Raw genomic sequence first — 22691 nt, forward strand, 5'->3', positions numbered from 1 at the left:
CTCTCAATAAAGGTTTCCTCCATTCAAGAGTCAGCAAAAACCACAACCCACTGTTTTGGGGATGATTCATTTACTAATTTGTTTATTTTTACTAGAGTACTTCTCAGCTTATGGTTATGCTGATGATTGAACCTGGGATCTCACAACCTCAGGCTTACTAGTTATGCTATCTCTCCAGGCCTATAACTCTTTTTTTTTTTTTTTTTTAACAACCACAAGTAAATAGCCTACCAATATCTGCTTGGAAGTGAATTCTTCTCTAGTTGAACCTCCTAATAAGACGATAGTCTTGACCAACATAGGCAGACATGAAGTTATAGCAAAGTCCTGGTGAAAAAGAATTAGAGGGAAAAACATCACTTTGATTTATTGTTGTTGTTGCCTGTATGCCTTTGCTGGGGGATCCGTGCTGTCTGATTTGCTGTTATACATGGATTTTTTTGCAGCTAGAGGGTAAGAGACAGAGAAGGAGAGAGTCAGAGATAAAGAGATACACCACAGTACTGTACCACTGCCTGTGAAGATTTATTTATTCATTTATTTATTTATTTATTTATAAAAAGGAAACACTGACAAAAACCATAGGATAAGAGGGCTACAACTCCACACTATTCCCCCACCAGAACTCCGTATCCCATCCCCTCCTCTGATAGCTTTCCTATTCTTTAACCCTCTGGGAGTATGAACCCAGGGTCATTAAGGCGTGCAGAAGGTAGAAGGTCTGGCTTCTGTAATTGCTTCCCCACTGAACATGGACATTGACAGGTTGATCCATACCCCTATCCTGTCTCTCTCTTTCCCTAGTGGGGCAGGGCTTTGAGGAGGTGGGGCTCCCGGACAAACTGGTGGGGTCGTCTGCCCAGGGAAGTCAGGTTGGCAACATGATAGTGTCTGGAACCTGGTGGCTGAAAAAGAGTTAAGATATAAAGCAGAGCAAATTGTTGACTAACCATGAACCTAAAGGATGGAATATTGCAGATGAAGATTTGGGGTCTTCATTTTGGAAAAAGCTAGTAGGTCTATTTTAGGTATATTCCAAAAGGCTCATGACTTTACTAGTTTTTTCCTGTGATTGACATCTAATACGTAGGTGACCTAAGTTATTGTCTGGGGAGATGGTGTCATAGTTGGAATAACAGACTAGAAAGCTGGATCAGGGAAGAGAATAGCTCCCAGATATGGGGAAAGTATATAAATATTGTTAACTGTAAACCTGATCAATTTGATCTGGGGCCCATATTCAGCACAGGAGCCTGTGTACTCTGCATCCCTGTAGGTCTGAGCTCACATTCTGTGGTCACATCTAGGAACATTCCAGGCTGTACTAATTTCAGGACCCATCATCCTCAGGTGATAGGTAGAATATGTTATCCAACCTCCCTTCGGAGAATGGAACATTCCCTACCCTTGTTGATCCACATTGAGGGCAAGGTCCTATAGGGGCCCACAAAGAGGTCCATTATATTGTTTCTGATGGCTATAGCCAGTGACGGTAGTGAGATTAATCCACTAGAGGTCTAGGCCCACCAAGTCTGTGTGGGTATCTCAGGACTCCCTGACCAGGGCCCCAGGTGATGGGATGGCCTGACAGTTTCTAGAGTCATCATTAAAGTATATATGCTAGTCTCTTGCCCTCATTCAGCTTTTGTAGTCCTTATTTTGTATGACAACGTTAGCTTTGGAGTGATTGAGGGATGTGGTGAGGAGGATATTTAGGTCTAAATAGAAACTATTTCATTAGGTACTATGTGGTGTCTTTTTAGGCCTTTCTGCCTGCTTGCTACATTTATTGACTCACTGCAAACTACTGTGCACTTTTGCTGTAAGGTCTATGCTTTCCCCTAACTTATGGCTGAGAATCCAAAGCTTTACCCACTACACCACCTTCCAGATTTCCCTAACTTATGGATATAGTGAAGGGGAGAGAAAGACAGACACCTGCAAAGACTTGTACATATGCCCTATCTCATGAACCCTGGTCTATATCTAGGTTTTGAGATTTGTTAAGAAGTGTACCACCTGAACTAGAATTAAGGAGTTCTGTGAGCTAGCAAAGGTCTCACCAGAGTAATGAAGCTGAAGAGCTGACATTCCACACCTGATGTCTCCGGACACAGTCCGAAGTGAAACATGCTGAGGTGGTACTGGTTGTATTGATTGGGGTGGGATCATCAGGTGCAGTGTCAGTTGGTATGTATTGGGAGAAGCATTCAGGAAAGCGAGCCCCACCCTAGAGGTTTCAGGACTGGGAGAAATACGGGCTTTACAGAGAAATGGGGAGGGTTTCTGATGAACTTGCCTTTTTAAATGATATTCCCATATGGTGATCAGGGGCTTGAACCTAGGTCCTCTAGCATGAGAGATTGTGTGCACTGCCAAATGAGCTATTTCTCATCTCCCTTCCTAACTGTTTTTTGAAGTAGAGCACTGCTCAACTCTGGTTTACAATGGTGCCAGAAACTGAACATGGGACCTTGGAGCTACTGGAATAACCATTACGCTATATTTGCATAACCATTATGCTAACTCCTAGACCCCTCTAATTATTTTATGGATGTGAAAGGACTCAAAAAATGAGACTTGTCCTATTCTGAGTAGTAAACGGTCTTTCTGTTCAGTTGAATGAAAAGGAAGTGCTGGAGAATAAAAGAACAAGCTCTTGGGGGCACCTCCTGAGGGGATCTTTCCTAGTGGCCTCTGCGCCTATGATCCACTTGTGACTTTTCAAATTCACTCTTTCTTTTAAGTTCTCTGTGAGTGGACTCCACCTCTTACTCAAGGAATTTAGAAAGAAAAAAAAAAAGAGAGAGAGAGAGGCCTCAAAGCAAGTTTGGGTGAGGAATGCTGTGAGCTGTTAATAACCTCAAATTCTGTAGAAAGCAAAGTTTCTGGGCAGCAGAGACAATGTGGTTAGCATGGGGAATTCTCCGAGGGATTTATGTTCCCTTGTTGTCTCTTTGGCGACCACATCTTTCTTCAGGGTTGCTCATCTTCACTGATCTCTTTTATTTTATTTCTTTAAAGTTTCATTAATGTTTTGGCATTGGTAATTTGACATTCTAAACCTTTGAGGGTGGGGGGTAGATAGTAATAATGGTTATGCAAAGACTCTCATGCCTGAGGCTCCAAAGTCCCAGGTTCAATCCCCTGCACCACCATAAGCCAGAGTTGAGAAGTGCTCTGGTAAAATAATAATGATGAATCTTTTGAAGCCTTTTCACATCTTTCCACATCTGACTAAGTAAAAAATTCTTCAGAATTAGACATATACATGCAATTCTTTGAGTAGTTATTGAGGAATTGCACACTGAGATTAGTATAACTTTTAAAAACTTTTTTATTTATAAAAAGGAAACATTGACTAAACCATAGGATAAGAGGGGTACAACTTCACACAATTCCCACCACCAGAGCTCTGTATCCCATCCCCTCCCCTGATAGCTTTCCTATTATTTAACCCTCTGGGAGTATGGACCCAAGGTCATTGTGGGATGCAGAAAGTGGAATGGTCTGGCTTCTGTAATTGCTTCCCTGCTGAACATGAGAGTTGACAGGTCGAGCCATACTCCCAGCCTGTCTCTCTCTTTCCCTAGTGGGGAAGGACTCTGGGGAAGCGGAGCTCCAGGACACATTGGTGGGGTTGTCTGTCCAGGGAAGTCTGGTCGGCATCATGCTAGCATCTGGAACCTGGTAGCTGAAAAGAGAGTTAACATACAAAGCCAAACAAATTGTTGACCAGTCATGGACCTAAAGGCTGGAATAGTGCAGGTGAAGAGTTGGGGGGGTGGGTGTCTCTGTTTTGTAGATAGCTAGTAGGCATATTTTAATTATATTCCAAAGGGCCTGTGGCTATGCTAGGTTTTCTTTCTTTCTTTCTTTCTTTCTTTCTTTCTTTCTTTCTTTCTTTCTTTCTTTCTTTTCCGCTCTGAGCCTGAAATCTGATATGCAGGTGGATCCAAGTTGTTGTCTGGGGAGATGATGTCATGGCTGGAAAAAGGACCAGAAAAGCTGGATCAGGGAAGAGAGTAGTTCCCAAATATGGGAAATGTGTATAAATATTGTTGACTGTAAACCCCATCAACTTGATGTTATCTGGGGCCCATATTCAGGTTAGGAGTCTATGTGACCTCTGCATCCCTGTAGATCTGAGCTCACTCACATTCTGTGGTCGTAAGTAGGAATGTTCCAAGCTGCCCCCATATCAGGACCCATCTGCTTCAGATGTAGCATAGAGTATATTGTCCAGCCTCCCTTTGGAGGATGGAACATGCTCTAACATTGTTGATCCAGGTTGAGGGTAAGGTCCTATGGGGCCCACAAAGGGGTCTATTGTGTTGTTCCTGATAGGAATGACCGGTAACAATGGAGAGAGATATTTATTCAAGGTCTAGGCCCATCATGTCTGTTTGAGAATCTCAGGACTCCCCGACTAGGGCCCCAACTGATGGGGTGGCCTGACAGTGACTAGAGAGTCATTGTTAAAGTGTGCCAGTCTCTCGCCCTTATTCAGCTTTTGTATCCTTGCTTTGATGAGGTTAACTTTGGAGTGAGTGAGAGAACTGTAATAGAAAGTAGGTGAGAAGGGTATCCAAGTCTAAGTAGACACTATTTCATTATGAACTTTATACTCACTACAGACTATTGTGTATTTTTGCTTTCAGGTATATATTTTGCCCTAATTTATGGATACATGTGAACATATGCTCTATCTTACGGGACCTGGTCTATCTAGGTTTTGGGTTTTTGTTAAGAATGGAATTTGAGACTACTATGAAAGGAAAGGTCTCAGTGAGTAATGAGGGTTAAGTGTTGACATTTCAAGCCTGACGTCTCTGGACACAGTGTGAAGTGAAGCATGCTGAGGTGGTACTTGTTGCATTGATTAGGTTGAGATAGTCGGACGCAATATTATTTGGTATGAATTGAGAGAAGCATGTAGGAAAGTGAGTCCCACCTTAGAGGTTCCAGGACGGGGGGAAATATTGGCTCTAAAGAGGAAGCGGGAGGTTCCAGCTGTCTTAGGGTTTAAGAAGACAATAGATAGTTATTGCTACAATTGCATTATTTGGCAATTGGGTTAACTTTGAAAAATCCCTTTGTTAGGATTTGCTGTATCATACACATCACCATAATTTATGTCCTTTGACATTATTTATATATAGCTGTGCCACCGGTTGCTTCTGTTCTCCCTGGTCCAAGCTTTTAAGAGAGTCACTATATCAAAGACTCAGCCTATGTATTAAAAAGACTCAGTCTGGGATTTAAAAAGTTTGAGACATTCAATCAATTTCCCCCTCTCATATTAATTAAATAGTGATTTATATGACTGTAAATTGATAAGAGTGTACATAAACACCATTCCCACCACTAAAAGACTGTGTCTCACCCCATCCCCCATCCCCTCCCCCTCTCCCACCCCGTGAGGCTGAACATAGTATAACTTTTTTTTGGCCTCTAGGGTTATTGCTGGGGCTTGTTGCCTGCACTATGAATTCACTGCTCCTGGCAGCTATCTTTTATCCATTGTTGTTGTTGCTGTTATTGTTGTTGTTGCTGTTGTTGCTATTGGATAGGACAGAAAGAAATTGAGAGAGATGGGGAAGATGGGGAAGAGAAAGACAGAGACACCTGCAGACATGCTTTACCACTTGTGAAGCCATCCTCCTGCAGGTGGGGAGCCGAGGGCTCAAACTGAGATCCTTGAGCCAGCCCTTTGGACTTTGCACTCTGTGCGCTTAACCCAGTGTGTCACTGCCTGGCCCCCTCTTTTTCTTTCTTTCTTTTAAGAAATTTAGTTTTCTTTATTTATATAATTTTACCAGGGGGTTAACGGTTTACAGCACACTCACTCAGTCCTACTCAAATCCCCTCTTCTGTTCCTTCCCCAGAGCCCCTTGCTTTGGTGCAGTACCCCTCCTCCAGTCCAAGTTTCACATTCTTATAAACATCACATTAAGATCAAACTGGAAGGTGGAAGGTGCAACTCATATTAATATCACTAAGAAAACATCCAAACTCAGTTTTTTAAATTTTTTTTTTAAATTATCTTTATTTATTGGATAGAGTCAGCCAGAAATATAGAAGGAAGGGGTGAGGGAGAAAGACAGAGAGACACCTGCAGCACTGCTTCATCACTTGCAAAGCTTTCCCCTTGCAGGTGGGGACTGGGGGCTTGAACCCGAGTCATTACGCATTGTAACGTGTGTTCAACCAGGTGTGCCACCATCCAGCTCCCACTCAGTTTTTTTTTTTTTTAAAGCTACGTAAAGAAACCTTTGCTCACTCATCACATGGTAGGGCACTTAACATGGCATTGAAAAGACAAGATAAGGCAAACCTGAGAGGCTACTTTAAACTTTATTCAGTACATGATGAAAAAATTGATTTTGGTCTGGAGTCCCAATTTGATCTGGAAATTATGGACAGTTTTAAGGAAGACTAGGTAAAGGTCAATGGAAAAATTTGGAGATTTCAGCAATTTTGTTGTTCAGTTTGGGTGCTTCCAAAATAAAAATCACAGTTGTTTCTGAGAAAGATTTCTTAGTCTGGGTAGATAGCATAATGGTTATGTAAAAAGACGTTCATGTCTGAGGCACTAAAGGTCCCAGGTACAATGCCTAATACCACCTACAAACCAGAGCTAAGCAACGCTCTGGTAAAAGTAAAAAAAGAGAGAAAGAAAGAATGAGAGAGATAGAGAAACTAAAAAAAGAGAAAGAGACCAAAAGAAAGAAAGAAGGAAAGGAAGAAAGGAAAAAAGAAATGAAGAGAGAAAGGAGGAATTCTGACAAAAAGTTCTCCAAATGTATTTGGAGTATTTTAACAAGAGAGGCCAGGTTTGTATATCACCCAGTAGAGCACATACTTTATATCATGTGAAAAGACCCAAGTTCAAGCACTGAGTCACCACAATGGGAGCACCAAGCAAAAAGAATTTTCACAAATGGTGTTGCTGTGCTGTGATCTCTCTCTCTCTCTCTCTCTCTCTCTCTCTCTCCATCCATTTTCTTTTTCTCACTTCTAATTCGTAGACAAAAATGTCTGCTGAAGGGCAGGGCTATGGAGCAGCAGCAGCTGTGTTTCTTCCCTCCTCTCCCAGGTCAACTGGGAATACTAAAGGAGACCACCTGGGACTGCACCGAGGCAGGAGTGGAACGACTTCAGGAACCCACCAAACCACCAGTGAGTGCAAACACGTGTGGTTTGTGGACAGGGAGGAACTTAAGGAGAGACTGAGTGGCTGGTAACAGCCTGGCAGTTTACCAGTTGAGGCACCACCTCCAGTCTGTTTTACCAACAAAAAGACTGCTGAAGAGAGGAGAGGACTCCCCTAAGACTCACCAAATAAAACTGTGAGTCTTCATTGCTATTGCCCTCAGAGGCTGGAGCAGCAGGGGGGAGGCCCTATGCTGAAATCTAGGAACAAAGAACTGACCAGGAAACTCAGGAGAAGAGCTACACTTCGGTGGCCTAGCAGTGGAGCTGTATGGTGGGAGCCTTTCTGCACTGTTCTCCTGATGAAAGCATGGTGAATAATTGCCTCAGAACCTACAAACTATAAATGGGATGTGTTGCAGATGTCTGTCTTCCTCTCTCCCACTCTATTTACCACTCTCATCTCAACTTCTCTCTGCCCTATCAAATATAAGAAAAATAAAATAAATGATTAAAATGTGTAATATATTAGTATTTCCTATTCCATTGCTTACTGAAATAATATTTGGGTTTATGGGGCTAAAATATAAACAATTAGTTCTATCTATCTCTTTGTAGTGTTTTTAAAGATATATTCTCTCTCTCTTTTTTTGGTATTATCTTTATTATCTTTATTTTATTTATTATTATATTTATTTACTGGTAGAGGCAGCCATAAATTGAGAAGGAAGGAGGTGATAGACACCGGCAACACTGCTTCATTACTCACAAAGCTTTCCCCTTCAGGCGGGGTCTGGGGGCTCGAACCCTGGTCCTTAAGCTGTAACATATATGCTCAACCAGATGTGCCACATCCTGGCCTCCTTTGTAGTGTTTTTTTAAGGTGATTACTGGAAACATTTTAATGGTATGTGTAGTTTGAAGTATACATATATGTGTCTATATCTACGTACATACACACACACACACACATACACACACACACACACACACATATATATATATGTCCACATTATAACTTATTATGTATAGCAAGTGAATGATGGATCATAAAAATGTTAGAGCAAATGGAAACATTTTAAAATTTCTCCTAGTAACTGAAAGTGTTCTCATTAAGTTATAGTGTTTGGTTTGAATTACCAGAGTCTCTCCATGTAATACAGGATGAAGATGCTTTTCCTTCTAATAAGACACCAAGTCCAAATGTTCCTCACTGGGCCACATAACTCTGGTAGAATCCTGCTTACACTACATTCTGGAGGTGGTTAGGAAAAAAATTAGGAAGGCATTTGGAAATGTAACACTTTGATTGTCAGGAGGAAGTAGGAGCTAAGATTGTCAGAAACATTTGTGAATGTGTGAAGAGAAGCATTTCCCCCTCGAGAGCCAGGAAAAAGAAGCCTCCAAGATCAGCTTGTGCTAATGTGGGATGACGGCACCATGACGTTGCTTTCTCTCTCTTTTCCTGATCAAATTTTTTTTTCTTTTATTTTTCTTCTTCTTGTTCCAGTTCATCATGATAAGGAATCCAATTATAAAGAAGACTAAGGCAAGCATAAATCTATGGGACTACATCAAATTAAAAAGCTTCTTCATAGCAAAAGAAACCAATAATCAAACAAAGAGACACCTCACAGAATGGGAGAAGATCTTCACATGCCACACACCAGACAAGAGTTTAATAACCAAAATATATAAAGAGCTTGTCAAACTCAACAACAAGAAAGTAAATAACCCTATCCAAAAATCGGGACATGGACAGAATATTCACCATAGAAGAGATCCAAAAGGCTGAGAAACACATGAAAAAATGCTCCAAGTCTTTGATTGTCAGAGAAATGCAAATAAAGACAATAATGAGATACCACTTCACTCCTGTGAGAATGCCATATGTCAGAAAAGGTAACAGCAGCAAATGCTGGAGAGGTTGTGGGGACAAAGGAATCCTCCTGCATTGCTGGTGGGAATGTAAATTGGTCCAACTTCTGTGGGAGCAGTCTGGAGAACTCTCAGAAAGCTAGAAATGGACCTCCCCTATGACCCTGAAATTCCTCTCCTGGGGATATATCCTAAGGAACCCAACACACCTATCCAAAAAGATTTGTGTATACCTATGTCCTTAGCAGCACAATTTTTAATAGTCAAAACCTGGAAGCAACCCAGGTGTTCAACAACAGATGAGTGGGTGAGTAAGTTGCGGGATGTATAAACAATGGAACACTACTCAGCTATTAAAAACATTGACTTTACTGTTTTCAGCCCTTCTTGGATGGAGCTTGAAGAAATCATGTTAAGAGAAATAAGTCAGAAACAGAAGGATGAATATGGGATGATCTCACTCTCAGGCAGAATATGAAAAACAAGATTAGAAGAGAAAACACAAGCAGAACCTGAACTGGAGTTGGTGTATTGCAGCAAAGTAAAAGACTCTGGGGTGGGGTGGGGGGTGGGGGGTGGGGGAAAGTACAGGTCCAAAAAGGATGAGAGAGGACCTAGTGGGGGTTGTATTGTTACGTGGAGAACTGAGAAATGTTATGCATGTACAAAGTATTGCATTTACTGTCAAATGTAAAACATTAATCCCTCAATAAAGAAATTAAAAATAATGTCTGCCAAGAGCAGAAGAATCTCCCTGATGCTGGAATATTTTAACTGAAAAAAAATGCCCATTAAAAGAGCAATCTTTGTTATTGGCTCTATGTGGCTGCATCTGACAAAGATGTTCATACACTTTGCTGTTTCTGGGTTACTTAAGATGAAGATGGATCTGAGTTTGAAGACTAGGAAAAGACATACTATAAAGGACTTTGCTTATTTAAGAATAATAATAGCAAAATGAAGAATATAACAAAAAAGGAACATCTAGAAACGTACTTAATTTGTTTGTATATAAAAATATTATACTGGGGGCCAGGCAATAGCATACTGGGTTAAGCACACACAGTACTAAGCTCAAGGACCTGCACAAGGCTCTAGCCCCCAGCTCCCCTCTTTCTAGGGTGGGGGGGGTCACTTCACAAGTAGAGAAGCAGATGTGAAGTTGTCTGGCTTTCTTTCTTCCTCTCTATCTTCTCTCCCCTCTCAATTTCTCTTTGTCATAGACAATAAAATGGAAAAAAATGGCTGCCAGGAGCAGTAGATTTATAGCGCCAGCAACAAGCCCCAGCAACAACCCTGGATGCAAAATAAGTCAATAAAATAAAAATAAAAATATTATACTCAGAAAGGAAAAAAGCTCCAGAACTCATTTCTATGTCTGCAGTTAATAATGATTTGGGGAGATTTTCATTGAATATGCAGGCCTTGCAAGCCTGTGTGTATTTGTCCAGAATCATGATGTGAAGACATTCCCATCTAACCTTGGAGAAATCATGGTTGACATTCTAAATAGAGGTACTCTGTGCTCTAATTCAACTTTCTAGCCCTATTCTCAACTCTGACCCCATGTTCTTAGACAATATTTTTGTCTAATTCCGTGTTAGCTATCAAACTCAAGCAAAAACTACAAAAGTCATAGGCTCTTAGGAATATACCTAAAATAGACTTCCTCACTTCTTTCCACCCTAAGATCCATATTCTCATCTGCTATATCCCTACTTTTTGGTTCCTGTTTATTGCTTAACTATATTGTTTTGTCTTGCTTTATATCAACTTTTCAGCCACCAATTTGCAGATGCTACTATGATTCCATCCTAACTTTCCTGGGCAGACAACCTCACCAGTTTGTCCTGGAATTAAACCTCTCCAGAGCCCTACCTCACTACGGAAAGATAGAAATAAGTTGGGGTATGGCTTAATCTGCAAACACCCATGTCCAGCAGAGAAGCAGTTACAGATGCCAAAACTCCCTTCTTCTTCATCCCCAAAAAAAATTTGGTCCATATTCCCAGCAGGGGAGAAATGATAAGGGGAAATGAACAGAGGGCTCTGGACTCCAACTCTATCAGGACCTGGAGAGAGAAGAGGGAAAAAGGAAGGACATTCAGAAGTAGTAATAGGTGCAGATGTGACTTTGAAAGGAAGAGAAGATGAGACCAAGGAAATAAGATGGGCAAATATATATAAATATAGAGAGATAGTTATAGAAATAATAGCCAATTTATATCTGTGACCTTGGGAGAACTATTGTATCTGCCAATGCAGGGGGTGGGGATACAAGCTCTGGTGGTGGAAATGTAGCAGAATTATACCCCTGCTATCTTAAATTTTTAAAATTCAATAAAAATTACTAATAAAATTAAACTAACAATCACAACAGAGAGAAATGCCACCATAATGTAATCAATATGACTTGTTAACTTATTTGACATCTCTTGTCACAGAAACTTTTTAAATTAATTTATTTATAAAATGGAAACACTGACAAAAACCATAGGAGTACAATTCCCACCACCAGAGCTCCGTACCCCATCCCCTCCCCTGATAGATTTCCTTTTTTTTTTTTTTTCTAACCAGAGCACTCTTCAGCTTTGGTTTATGGTGGTGCAGGGGATTGAATTTGGGACTTTGGAGCCTCAGGCATGAGAGTCTCTTTGCATAACCCACTATGCTATCTACCCCTGCTCAATGCTACTATTCTTTTTTTTTTTTTTTTTTTTGCCTCCAGGTTTATTGCTGGGGTTTGGTGCCTGCACCATGAATCCTCTGCTCCTGGAGGCTATTTTTTCCCCCTTTTGTTGCCCTTGTTGTTTTATTGTTGTTGTAGTTATTATTATGGTTGTTATTGATGTCTTGGATAGGACAGAGAGAAATGGAGAGAGGAGGGGAAGACAGAGAGGGGGAGAGAAAGATAGACACCTGCAGACCTGCTTCACTGCCTGTGAAGGGACCCCCCCTGCAGGTGGGGAGCCGGGGGCTTGAACTGGGATCCTTAGGCCAGACCTTGTGCTTCACGCCATGTGCGCTTAACCTGCTGCGCTACCACCCGACACCCAGATTTCCTATTCCTTAACTCCGTGGAAGTATGGACCCAGGGTCATTATGGGGTGCAGAAGATGGAAGGTCTGGCTTCTGTAATTGCTTCCTTGCTGAACATTGGCACTGGCAGGTCGATCCATATTCCCAGCCTCTCTCTTTCCCTAGTGGGGCAGGGCTCTGAGGAAGAGGAGCTCTAGGTGGGGTCTTCTGCCCAGGGGAGTCCGGTTGGCATCATGGTAGCATCTGGAACCTGGTGGCTGAAAAAGAGTTAACATATAAAGCCATACAAATAGTTGACTAATCATGAACCTAAAGGCTAGTATACTGTAGATTAAGATTTGTGGTCTTAGTTTTGGAAAAAGTTAGTAGGTCTATTTTAGGTATATTCCGAAGGGCCCATGACTTTATTAGTTTTTGCCTGACCCATTGAAGAATATTTGATGGTCTACCAACTCTTTGTTCCATAAAAAAGGGCTAAGAAGAACTCAGCTTTGGCATTTGGAGAGGAATTATTGGTATTACTAGCAAGCAAGAAAAAACCTGTAGTCAGTCCAGCTACTGGAAACCACTGTAGGAATTCCCATTTACTCTTACTAGTCCATAATCTTCTTTGTAGTTCATGACAATGATACAATTCAGGTCTAATAGATATGTTTATTCAGGATTCCCCATATTAACATCAACAACTTTCAGGAGTTCTCAAAGAAGCTTGACTCCAAGTTTTGAAAAAAATATATTTCAAGTCCTTTTTTGGGAGGGCATTGGACTCTGTTGTCTTGCTACCTTTCATCCTCACAGCCAGATAATTCCTTACCCTTTCTTCATTTCTATTTTAATCTACATTTTTTATTAGCAATTTAATAATTATTGACAAGATTGTGGGTTAAGAGGGATATAGTTCACACCAGAGTTCCATATCCCCTTCCCTCCATTGTACATAGGAAGTTTCTCTATTTTTTTATCCCTCTGGGAGTATGGACCCAGGATCATTATGGAGTAAAGAAGGTGGAAGGTCTGGCTTCTGTAATTGCTTCTCTACTGGACATTGGCGTTGACAGGTAGATCCATACTCTGAGCCTGTCTCTCTCTTTCCCCAGTGGGGCGGGGCTCTGGGAAGGGTGAGACTTAGGGACACATTGGTGAAGTCTTCTGCTTATTGGTTTATCTTTCTGCCCTTTGAAGGTCAGCATGCTTTCTGCATGGCCCCTCTGGCAATACTGATTTAAATATGAAAAAGTAAGCAGTTATATAAATCTCACCACTTTCTTATTTTACAATAATGAAATTAGATTTTTACTCATGTATGCATAAATGAATGTATGCAGAGGCTTTGTTTTTCTCACTTTATAGGAGAGGCTACATTTATTTATTCATCTTCTTTTGCTCTCATAGTCAAATTTATGCATTTGCTTTGACATTTCAATGGCTGTGTGCTATATCTAAAAACTGTGAGATATTGTGTGAACAGTTCTTGTAGAGACAAAGGAGAGAAAATACGGAGTACAGTGCGAGGTTTATGCTTTGATAATAGTTGAATATTCTTGAAAGACTATTCACATGGAAAAATTCTGATTTAGGACAAACAAAACAAATTGTATACATAATCATGTGTTCTACATAAGGTTAATTATAATTTATTTGCTTTTATAGGATATATTTTACTTAGACATTTATGAACATATATTTACATATTATATGCATACACAAACATATAAATATGTCTAATGAAATAGACGTGCACAGATAGACACATATGCATCCCCTAGATTTGCCAAGTACTTAGAGATGAACATAAATATGGAGTAAATCTTTACTTAGTCCACTGACTTGTTTGTGATGGGGACACAATATATTATTACTATTTTTTTCTTCTGTAAATCTTAATAGTTCAGATGGAGGTGATTTTATATGCATGTAAAATGCCAGGGTAGTCCCTTTCATGAGCAGGCAGACTCTCAGTGAATAGGTGTGAAGTAAATGAATCTATGTCAAAGCAGTAAAAAGTACAAAGTACAAAGCACTTGTGTGCTAAAAACACACTAGATCTTTAAAAAAAAAATTAAAGGCTGGGTAGATAGCATAATGGTTATGCAAAAGACTCTCATGCCTGAGGCTTCAAGGTCCCAGGTTCAATTCCCATCACTCCCATAAGGCAGATCTAAGCAGTGTTCTGGTCTTTCTCTGTATCTTTCCATATATATAATTAAAAGAAAATATTAAAAAGTAATAAATAGTTGTCTAGCTGGATCTGTTTCACCAGACTATAACCATAGGATAGAAAGCTAAAAAGACTCCATCTTCCTACCTTCACTGTAAGGTAATAACCTTAAGAAGCAACTCCTTCCCTTTTCCGACAGAGAAACAAGATTAGAGTTTTACACTTGGGCTATTATTTCATAAAGAGTTCAGTACTTCAGCACAATTGCATGATCTTTATCACCACAATTCAATTTGCAGAATGCAGCGGAGAAAAGAAAAGAAAAAAACAACCTGTCCACATTATCTTCCTCCTTACACAAGAACATCCAACAAGAGGCCCCCTCCTCCCAATTCCCAGATAAGAACAGCAGACTTTTTTATACACACTGAGTGCCACCAGAAATATTGGGATGAGACTCTTCAGTTTCAAGACTTGACAGCTTTGAGCTTTCTCAGAGTTGACCTGGCTTTTCTTCTGATTGCTTTCTGCGGGGCCATGAGGAATAGCTTTGGCTTTGATTACCCAGTGATTTACAGCACTTCTCATTTGCTCCCCATATCTCGTCCTCCAGAGTAGAGAGCTCTACTCTCACCCTACAACTTCAAAGCAATTTTCCTTATTGTCTTTCAGAATTTCAATGCCCAGTTTCTTTAGGTATGTCTGATTTGCCTAAATAATAGCTGACTGTTTCCTTCTATTAGTATTTTCATCATAGGAACAGACTTTATATAAAGACATTATATTTTCACAAAAGGGCCTTACAATTCTTTAATAAGGAATAGAACATGAGAATATATATTGCACCAAAGTAAAAGACTCTGGGGTGGGTGGGTGGGGAGACTACAGATCCAAGAAGGATGACAGAGGACCTAGTGGAGGTTGTATTGTTATATGGAAAACTGGGAAATGTTATGCATGTACAAACTATTGTATTTAATGTTGAATGTAAAACATTAATTCCCCAATAAAGAAATAAAACACAAACAAAAAAACAAATACAAAACACACACACACACAAAAGGAACATGAGAATAAGTTATTGTAGACATCTTAAAATCCTTGATAAGTCTGAAAAATTGTATTCCAGCAATTAAGAAGGGCTTTGCTGAGAAATAAACCTGAGACTGAGTGCAGGGGTGAGGAGATACGTCAGCAGTGAATCAATCCCACATGCTCAAACTCTGGCATTTCACATGCCAGCAGTAAGTGGCGCTTTGGCCTCTTTCTCTCTGTCTCTTAAAAAAAAATCCTTTGTAGTGGCCAGGGGTAGTTGGTTAAGCACCTGGTTAAGCACACACATTACAATGTGCAAGGACCCAGGTTCGACCCCTGGTCTCCACCTGCATATGAGTGGTAAAATAGGACTGCAGGTGTCTCTCTGTCTCTTTCTTTCTCTATCTTCCCCTCTTCTCCTAATTTATCTCTGTCTCTATCCAATAATAAATAACCAAATATATATATATATATATATATATATATATATTAAAAAAGAAGTTGTTTAAAGATAACTAAATAAACAATCCTTTTTAAAAACAAAAGAAAATGTCCATGGGCCAGGAGATAGCTCATTTGTTACCTGGATTTATTTTAGTTTATTTTATTTATAAAAAGGAAACACTGACAAAACCATAGAATAAGAGGGGTACAACTCTACACAATTCCCACAACCAGAACTCTGTAGCCCATTCCCTTCCTTGATAGCTTTCCTATTCTTTATCCCTCTGGATAAAGAATATAAACAGAACCAGGTTAACATCCTTTCTTTGCCTCCTTTTAGCCAGACCCAACACTGGCCGCCAGCTATAGACCAATTTCTCTCCTCTCCGTGTGTTACAAACTCCTTGAGAGGCTGCTTCTGTCACGTATTTCTCCTCTTACAGAGAAATTCCTATCACCCGCCCAAGCTGGTTTCCGCCCAGGAAGATCTACCTGAGAACAAGCCCTGGCCCTCTCAACTTACATTGAAAATGGATTCCAGAAGAATTTAAAGACGGGTGCTGTCTTTGTTGATCTCACAGCAGCCTATGACACGGTCTGGCACCGTGGTCTCCTAGTCAAGATCTCAAGATGCCTGCCTCCATGGGTGGCCAACACTATATCGTTTCTTCTCCAAAACAGAAGATTCCGGGTACATCTGGGTGACAAGTCTAGCAGATGGAGACTTGTCTCAAGTGGCCTCCCCCAAGGCTCTGTTCTGGCTCCTACGCTATTTAATATTTACATCAATGACCTCCCAGAAACTTCTTCAAGGAAGTTCATCTACGCCGATGACATCTGCTGTGCAACTCAGGCATCCAAGTTCGACATCCTCGAGGAAACACTCACGAAAGACATGTCTCTGATATCTGATTACTGTAAAAAATGGTGACTAATCCCTAGCACTGCAAAAACGGTATCATCTGTTTTCCATCTACACCATGCCTCGGCCTCGCGTGAGCTTAATGTGCAGCTTGGCGATACGAGAATCCGGCATGAAGCCCAGCCAGTCTATCTCGGCGTTACTCTCGATCGCACTCTGTCATTTCACAAACATCTCATAAAAACTGCAGCAAAGGTGGGCGCGAGGAATAACATCATTGCAAGACTGGCCAGCTCCTCATGGGGTGCGAGCGCTTCCACACTACGATCATCATCTCTGGCATTATGCTATTCCACTGCAGGATACTGTGCCCCAGTATGGTTTCGTAGCCCCCATGTCCACTTGGTCGATTCCAAATTATATTCCTCCATGAGGATCATTTCTGGAACCATCCGTTCCACCCCGGTTCCATGGCTGCCAGTTCTTAGCAACATCGCCCCGCCAGATATTCGTCGGGATGGGGCATCATCTAAGTTCACTTCCCACGTCTACGCTCGACCAGACCTGCCAATATACGCGGATATCTTCGCCCACCCTGTCCAACGCTTGACGTCTTGTCACCCAATCTGGTCCCCTACGCCTACACTGAACTTCTCTGTTCCAGACTCTTGGAAACAGAGTTGGCAGTCAGCTGAGGTCAAGAACAAACACCTCATCACAGACCCCTGCAAGCGTCAACCCGGCTCTGACCTAGCACGTTATGATTGGGCCCTCCTCAATGCCGGTGCGCCGCTATGTTCCATCGCTGGGAAGCCAGAGACGACCCGAACTGCCCCTGCGGCTACAGACAGACTATGACCCACATAGTCAACGACTGCCACCTCTCCAGATTCAAAGGAGGTCTCGAAACTTTACATCAGGCTCAACCTGACGCTGTTGACTGGCTATGGAAGAAGGGAAAACGCTAGAAGAAGAAGAAGCCAGAGTATAGGTAGATGTCCCGACCTTAACCATGGTTACAACATAGTCAGGTTGTAGTGAGAACCCTCTTTTGGGCTGCAGACTGTTGTCTTCTAATGGTGCCCTCAAATAGTGGAAAGAGGATGGAGAGCTCTCAGGGCACTTTCTTTTTCATACATCACTTTATTGAGGGAAATAATGTGTGTGTCTATCATTGCTGCTGGTGTCCTCATCTCCCCAGGGTAGGTCGCACAGCACAGCCTTCACCAACTTGTCATCTTCCTCCAGCACATGGCACTGAGTCTTCAACTCCCTGTCTACTCCTTCCTTACCGCTCTTAAATGTTTTTGTGTATTTATTTATTTTGCATAGAGACAGAGAGAAATTGAGAAGAAATGGGCATGTAAAGGGAGAGAGAGAGACCTGCAGCACTGTTTTACTGATTGCGCCACTTCCTCCACTGCAGGTGGCCACTTGGGGCTTGAACTTGTGTCTTTGCACACTGTAATGTGTGTTCTCTACCAGGTGTGCCACCACTAAGCCCCTCCCCCAAACCTTAGAGTCCTTGGATGAGCTGTAATAGAGCATTAGCAAATTAAATAGAGCACTAGCAAATTAAATAGAGCACTAACAAATTAAATAGAGCATTAGCAAATTAATAGAACATTAGCAAATTAAGCCTTCACCCGGTATGCCTCTTATTTGTTAGCTCCACATATGAGTGAGGTCACCCAGTACTCCTCCTTTTCCTTATGGCTTATTTCACTTAACATGTTTGCTTCAAGTTTCATCAAAGTTGTAGCAAAAAGAAGAAAGTATATTATCATTTCTTATATCTGAGTAGCATTTCATTGTGTATATGTATAACAAAACTTCCTTAAATATTTATCTCGTTTGATATGGGGTTAACTACAAATTTCGGCTATTATAGATAGCGCTGTGATGAACATAGGTGCATATAACTCTCTTTGGGTATGTATTTTTGTGTTCTTTGCACAGATACCTGGATGGAATTTGCAGTACCTTTTTTTTTATTTAAAAAAAGCTTTATTTATTTATTTACTTATTTATTTTACCTTTTGTTGCCCTTGTTGTTTAACATTATAGTGGTTATTGATGTTGTTGTTAGATAGGACAGACAGAAATGGAGAGAGGAGGGGTAGACAGAGAGGGGGAGAGAAAGACAGACACCTGCAGACCTGCTTCACCACTTGTGAAGCGACTCCCCTGCAGGTGGGGAGCCAGGGGCTCGAACCCAGATCCTTTGCTGGTCCTTGTGCTTTGCGCCACATGTGCTTAACACGCTGCACCACCTCCCAACTCCCTGCAGTACCTTTTATAATGATCTAATCACGTCCCTCAAGCTTCATCACAGGATTATGATTCACTCTATGAAATTTGGGAGGATATATTTTTTAGTTAAGACCTTAAATCTCCAGGAAGCTAAGGAAAAGATAAAGAAACTGTAAGGAATTACTTTCTTTTTAAAAAAGTTTTTGTTCTAATTTTATTTACTTATTTATTATTTATAAAATGGAAATATTGATAAGACAGTACGATAAGAGGTCATTATGGGGTGCAGAAGGTGGAAGGTCTGGCTTCTGTAATTGCTTCCCTGCTGAACATGGGCACTGGCAGGTTGATCCATATTCTCAGTCTGTCTCTCTCTTTCTTTAGGATTCAGAACAGAGAAGCCATGGTAGAAATCTAACAGGAGAGTTGCAAATATGATCTGAATCCCAGCCCTACCCCAGCCTGACTACCCTGCCTTGTATATGTTCCTTTAAGAAATGCATTTTTCTGTTTCATTTAGCAAGTGTTGGCTTCTACCATCTGCAACAGAGAATGATTGATCCTCAGAAAATAGGTAAGTTTGAATGAGGGCAGTGCCTTGCTTTATGCAGAGCAATTTTCTAGGCTTGAAAAAGGAGACTGAGAGAAATAATGGCAATAGATAACAGCTGTTCAGTCTTCAACAAACTCAAAATGTAGTGTATCAGATGAGAAGCAAGCTCATCTGAATATACGTACTTACATTCTCTCTCTTATATAAATTTTCTCCTTTACTTCTTTATTTTTATATGCTTATATAGATTTATTTATTTATTTATTACCAGAGCACTGCTCAGTTTCAGCTTATGGTGGTGCAGGGGACTGAACTTGGGACCTCAGAGCCTCAGGCATGAGTGTTTGTTTGTATAGCCATTATGCTATCTTCTCAGCACTCATTTATTTATTCTCAGTAACTCTGTATGGTAGGTATAAGTCACTAGTTTTGCTGAGGACATCCTTGAGGCATGGAGGTGTTAAATAATTTCCCCAGAATGTTACAGTGAAAACAGGACAGAGTTGAAACTCAAATGTTATCATGTCCATAGTGTGGTGTGACCATCCCACTAAAGGTCTATGGAGGAATACTTTGTGCTTCATGGACAAGTGATGGTACAGAGGTTACCCACTGACCAAATCTAGCCAGTGAATTCTTTTGTCAGTATTTACTGGGAACACAGTCATGCCCACTTGTTTACATATTTGCTGTATTTTATTTCAAGTTGCAATATCCGATTTGAGTATTTGCAACACAGAGAATCTATCTATGGTTTGCAGTCTTAAAATATTACTCTCTGGTGGTCCGGGAGGTGGCACAGTGGATAAGGCACTAGACTCTCAAGCATGAGGACCTGAGTTCAGTCCCCAGCTGCACTGCACATGTACCAGAGTGATCTCTGGTTCTTTCTCTCTCTCCTATCTTTCTCATAAATAAATAAATAAATAAATACATAAAATTGTTAAAAAATATTACTCTCTGAACCTTTATCAAGAAAATTTTGCTGCTTCCCTTCCTTTTCCATCTGCCCCTGTTGCCATACGGAATCACACTCATGTCTTCAGGCTGGCGATACTTTTTGACACTGTCCTCAGGGTCATGCTCAGTTCTTTGCAATCAAATTCCTTTCTAGTTTTCCACATACACCATCTTAAGGGGGATTTCAGATGGGCCTGTTTATTTTGGAATGGCTATTAGATGGTACTGAATCTTGTTGGGAGGTTTTAGCAATAAATTGACCAGCAGAGCTCTTGAAGCAAACCTGGACAGGTGAACTATAAAATTTCAATGCTGTGTTCACGGGGTTGAATTCTGTTTCTCCTGAGAACAGCTTCTATGCACATACAAAGACTTAACAAATCTCCTAAGAAAAAGGAGAGGAGTAGGAGAAGGAGGAGGAGGGGGAGGAGGAGAAAGAAAAAAGCCTAATGCTGTTTTTCAGTTCAAATCAATTCGGAAATATTCATATCTGGATAGAATTTAAATTCATTTCTCAATAAGATGCAAAGAAGACAGATCAGAGCTGTAGCCTCTAAGAAGAAAATTGTCAAGGTACTAGACATTTTTCTGTCACACTGTCACATCATGCTTTTATTCCTGGGGAGACAGACCCTGTTACCAGTCACACATGACAACCTTATCATATAGGCTGCCATGTATCTGGGAGTGTAACTGATTCCAAGGCTTCCCTTTCATTTTAATTTTCTAAACAGTGACAGCATAGATGTGTTGAACAGACTCCACAGAGAGCTTTGTCTGTGGTTTATTAGTTTGTGATGAAAAACAACTCTACAGAAACATTAAGTGTGTTCCTCTCTTGAGTCAGAGATAGATCCTAAGTTCATTCAAACTCATAAAGAGGGGTAGGAGGAGGGAAGGCAAATGCAACATCTGCTGTTCTGGAAAGCTACTCACGATTGCTTCCGCAGGTATACAGAAGTTTGTTCCTTGATCACAAGGTAGGTAACCCACATACAATTTTTCTAATTTGCCAGCACATTGCTTGGTGCTTCCATCAATCATAGAAGAATAATAGCTCAGTAAAGGAGCAGAAGGAAAGTGAGGAATTGGGCTGAATTTATTAAAATGCCACAGAAGCAGAGATCAGCACCACATGCAATATTCGAGTCTTAAGCCATATATATATATAAGAGAAGACAAGATGTTTACATTTTGCCACCCAAACTTTAAAACATACATGCCATGACAGAAAAGATAGACTATGTTTGGAACTTCCATGGAACATAGAAAACATTTCAGTGGGTCAAGTAATGAAAGTCAATGAGCAGGTAGCGTATAATGAGTGCTGTATAAAACTGAAAGCTTGCTGGAGTTCCATGAAAGATGGGGGGTTGGAACATCATCAGTGTGAAGATGCTGTCACACTGACCTTGTGCCATTGCTTCACATAAACAGGCCACACGACCAGGAAGTTAAGTCAGCATTAGAGCTGCATACAACAGGACTTGCAAAGCCTGAGACCCCAGATTCGATTCTTGGTGTCACCATATGCCAGAGATGAGTGATGCTGTGGTGTTCACCCCGTTTACCTGCTATGATTATCTACTCTCATAAAATTAAATAAATATTGGGAGTTGGGTGGTAGCGCAGCGGGTAAGGGGCAGGTGGCGCAAAGGGCAAGGACCTGCTTAAGGATCCCGGTTTGAGCCTCCCCAGCTCCCCACCTGCAGGGGAGTCGCTTCACAGGCAGTGAAGCAGGTCTGCAGGTGTCTATCTTTCCTTCTCTCTAAAATAACAAGGGAAACAAAAGGGAATAAATAAATGTTTTAAAAAATAAATAAATATTGTGGATGGAAGATAATTCAACTGGTAGAGCACACACTTTACCATGACTGAGGACCTGGGTTTGAGGATTCACCACATGGAAACATCTGCACAAGGAAGTTTCACAAGTAGGAAACATTCTCTCTCTCCCTCCCTCTCTCTCTCTCTCTCTCTCTCCCTCCCTCCCTCTCTCTCTCTCTCCCTCCCTCCCTCCCACTCAATTTTTCTCTTTCTTACTGGATTCAGGACAGTGTTTGAGGGTGTGTGCATATATTAGAGGGGTGGAGTAAGAGAAAGAACAAGAAAAGTTCCAGAGAAGTAAAGTCTCAATATGACTGGGTCTTGGAGGTGAGGTACAGGAGGTGATGCCTACCTTCACCTACCTGACCCTGGGCCAAAAATTAGACAAATGTTGTAAAAGAAAAAGAAAAGAAGATGATGATTTGGTAGTTACTGGATCCCTTAAGAATTACTGCAGATAAAACAAAAACTGAATTGAAGCTTGAAAGTGTTTGAACAGCTATACAGCAACAAGCCTGATGGACAGG

The 22691-nt window shown here is 41.0% G+C and overlaps 1 long non-coding RNA gene across 1 annotated transcript in view; it reads left to right on the top strand.

Moving 5' to 3' along the window:
* Window positions 1-22114, top strand: part of LOC132535312 (uncharacterized) — a 64089-nt gene extending 41975 nt beyond the window's left edge. Inside the window, exons 3-4 of the long non-coding RNA XR_009547108.1 lie at window positions 19209-19398; window positions 21775-22114. This is a non-coding gene — a long non-coding RNA (uncharacterized LOC132535312). The remainder of the gene's footprint in view (window positions 1-19208; window positions 19399-21774) is intronic.
* The last annotated feature ends 577 nt before the right edge of the window (window positions 22115-22691 follow it).

This window comes from Erinaceus europaeus, chromosome 21 (genome assembly GCF_950295315.1).
Source record: "Erinaceus europaeus chromosome 21, mEriEur2.1, whole genome shotgun sequence".
In the NCBI taxonomy this organism is placed as follows: Eukaryota; Metazoa; Chordata; class Mammalia; order Eulipotyphla; family Erinaceidae; genus Erinaceus; species Erinaceus europaeus.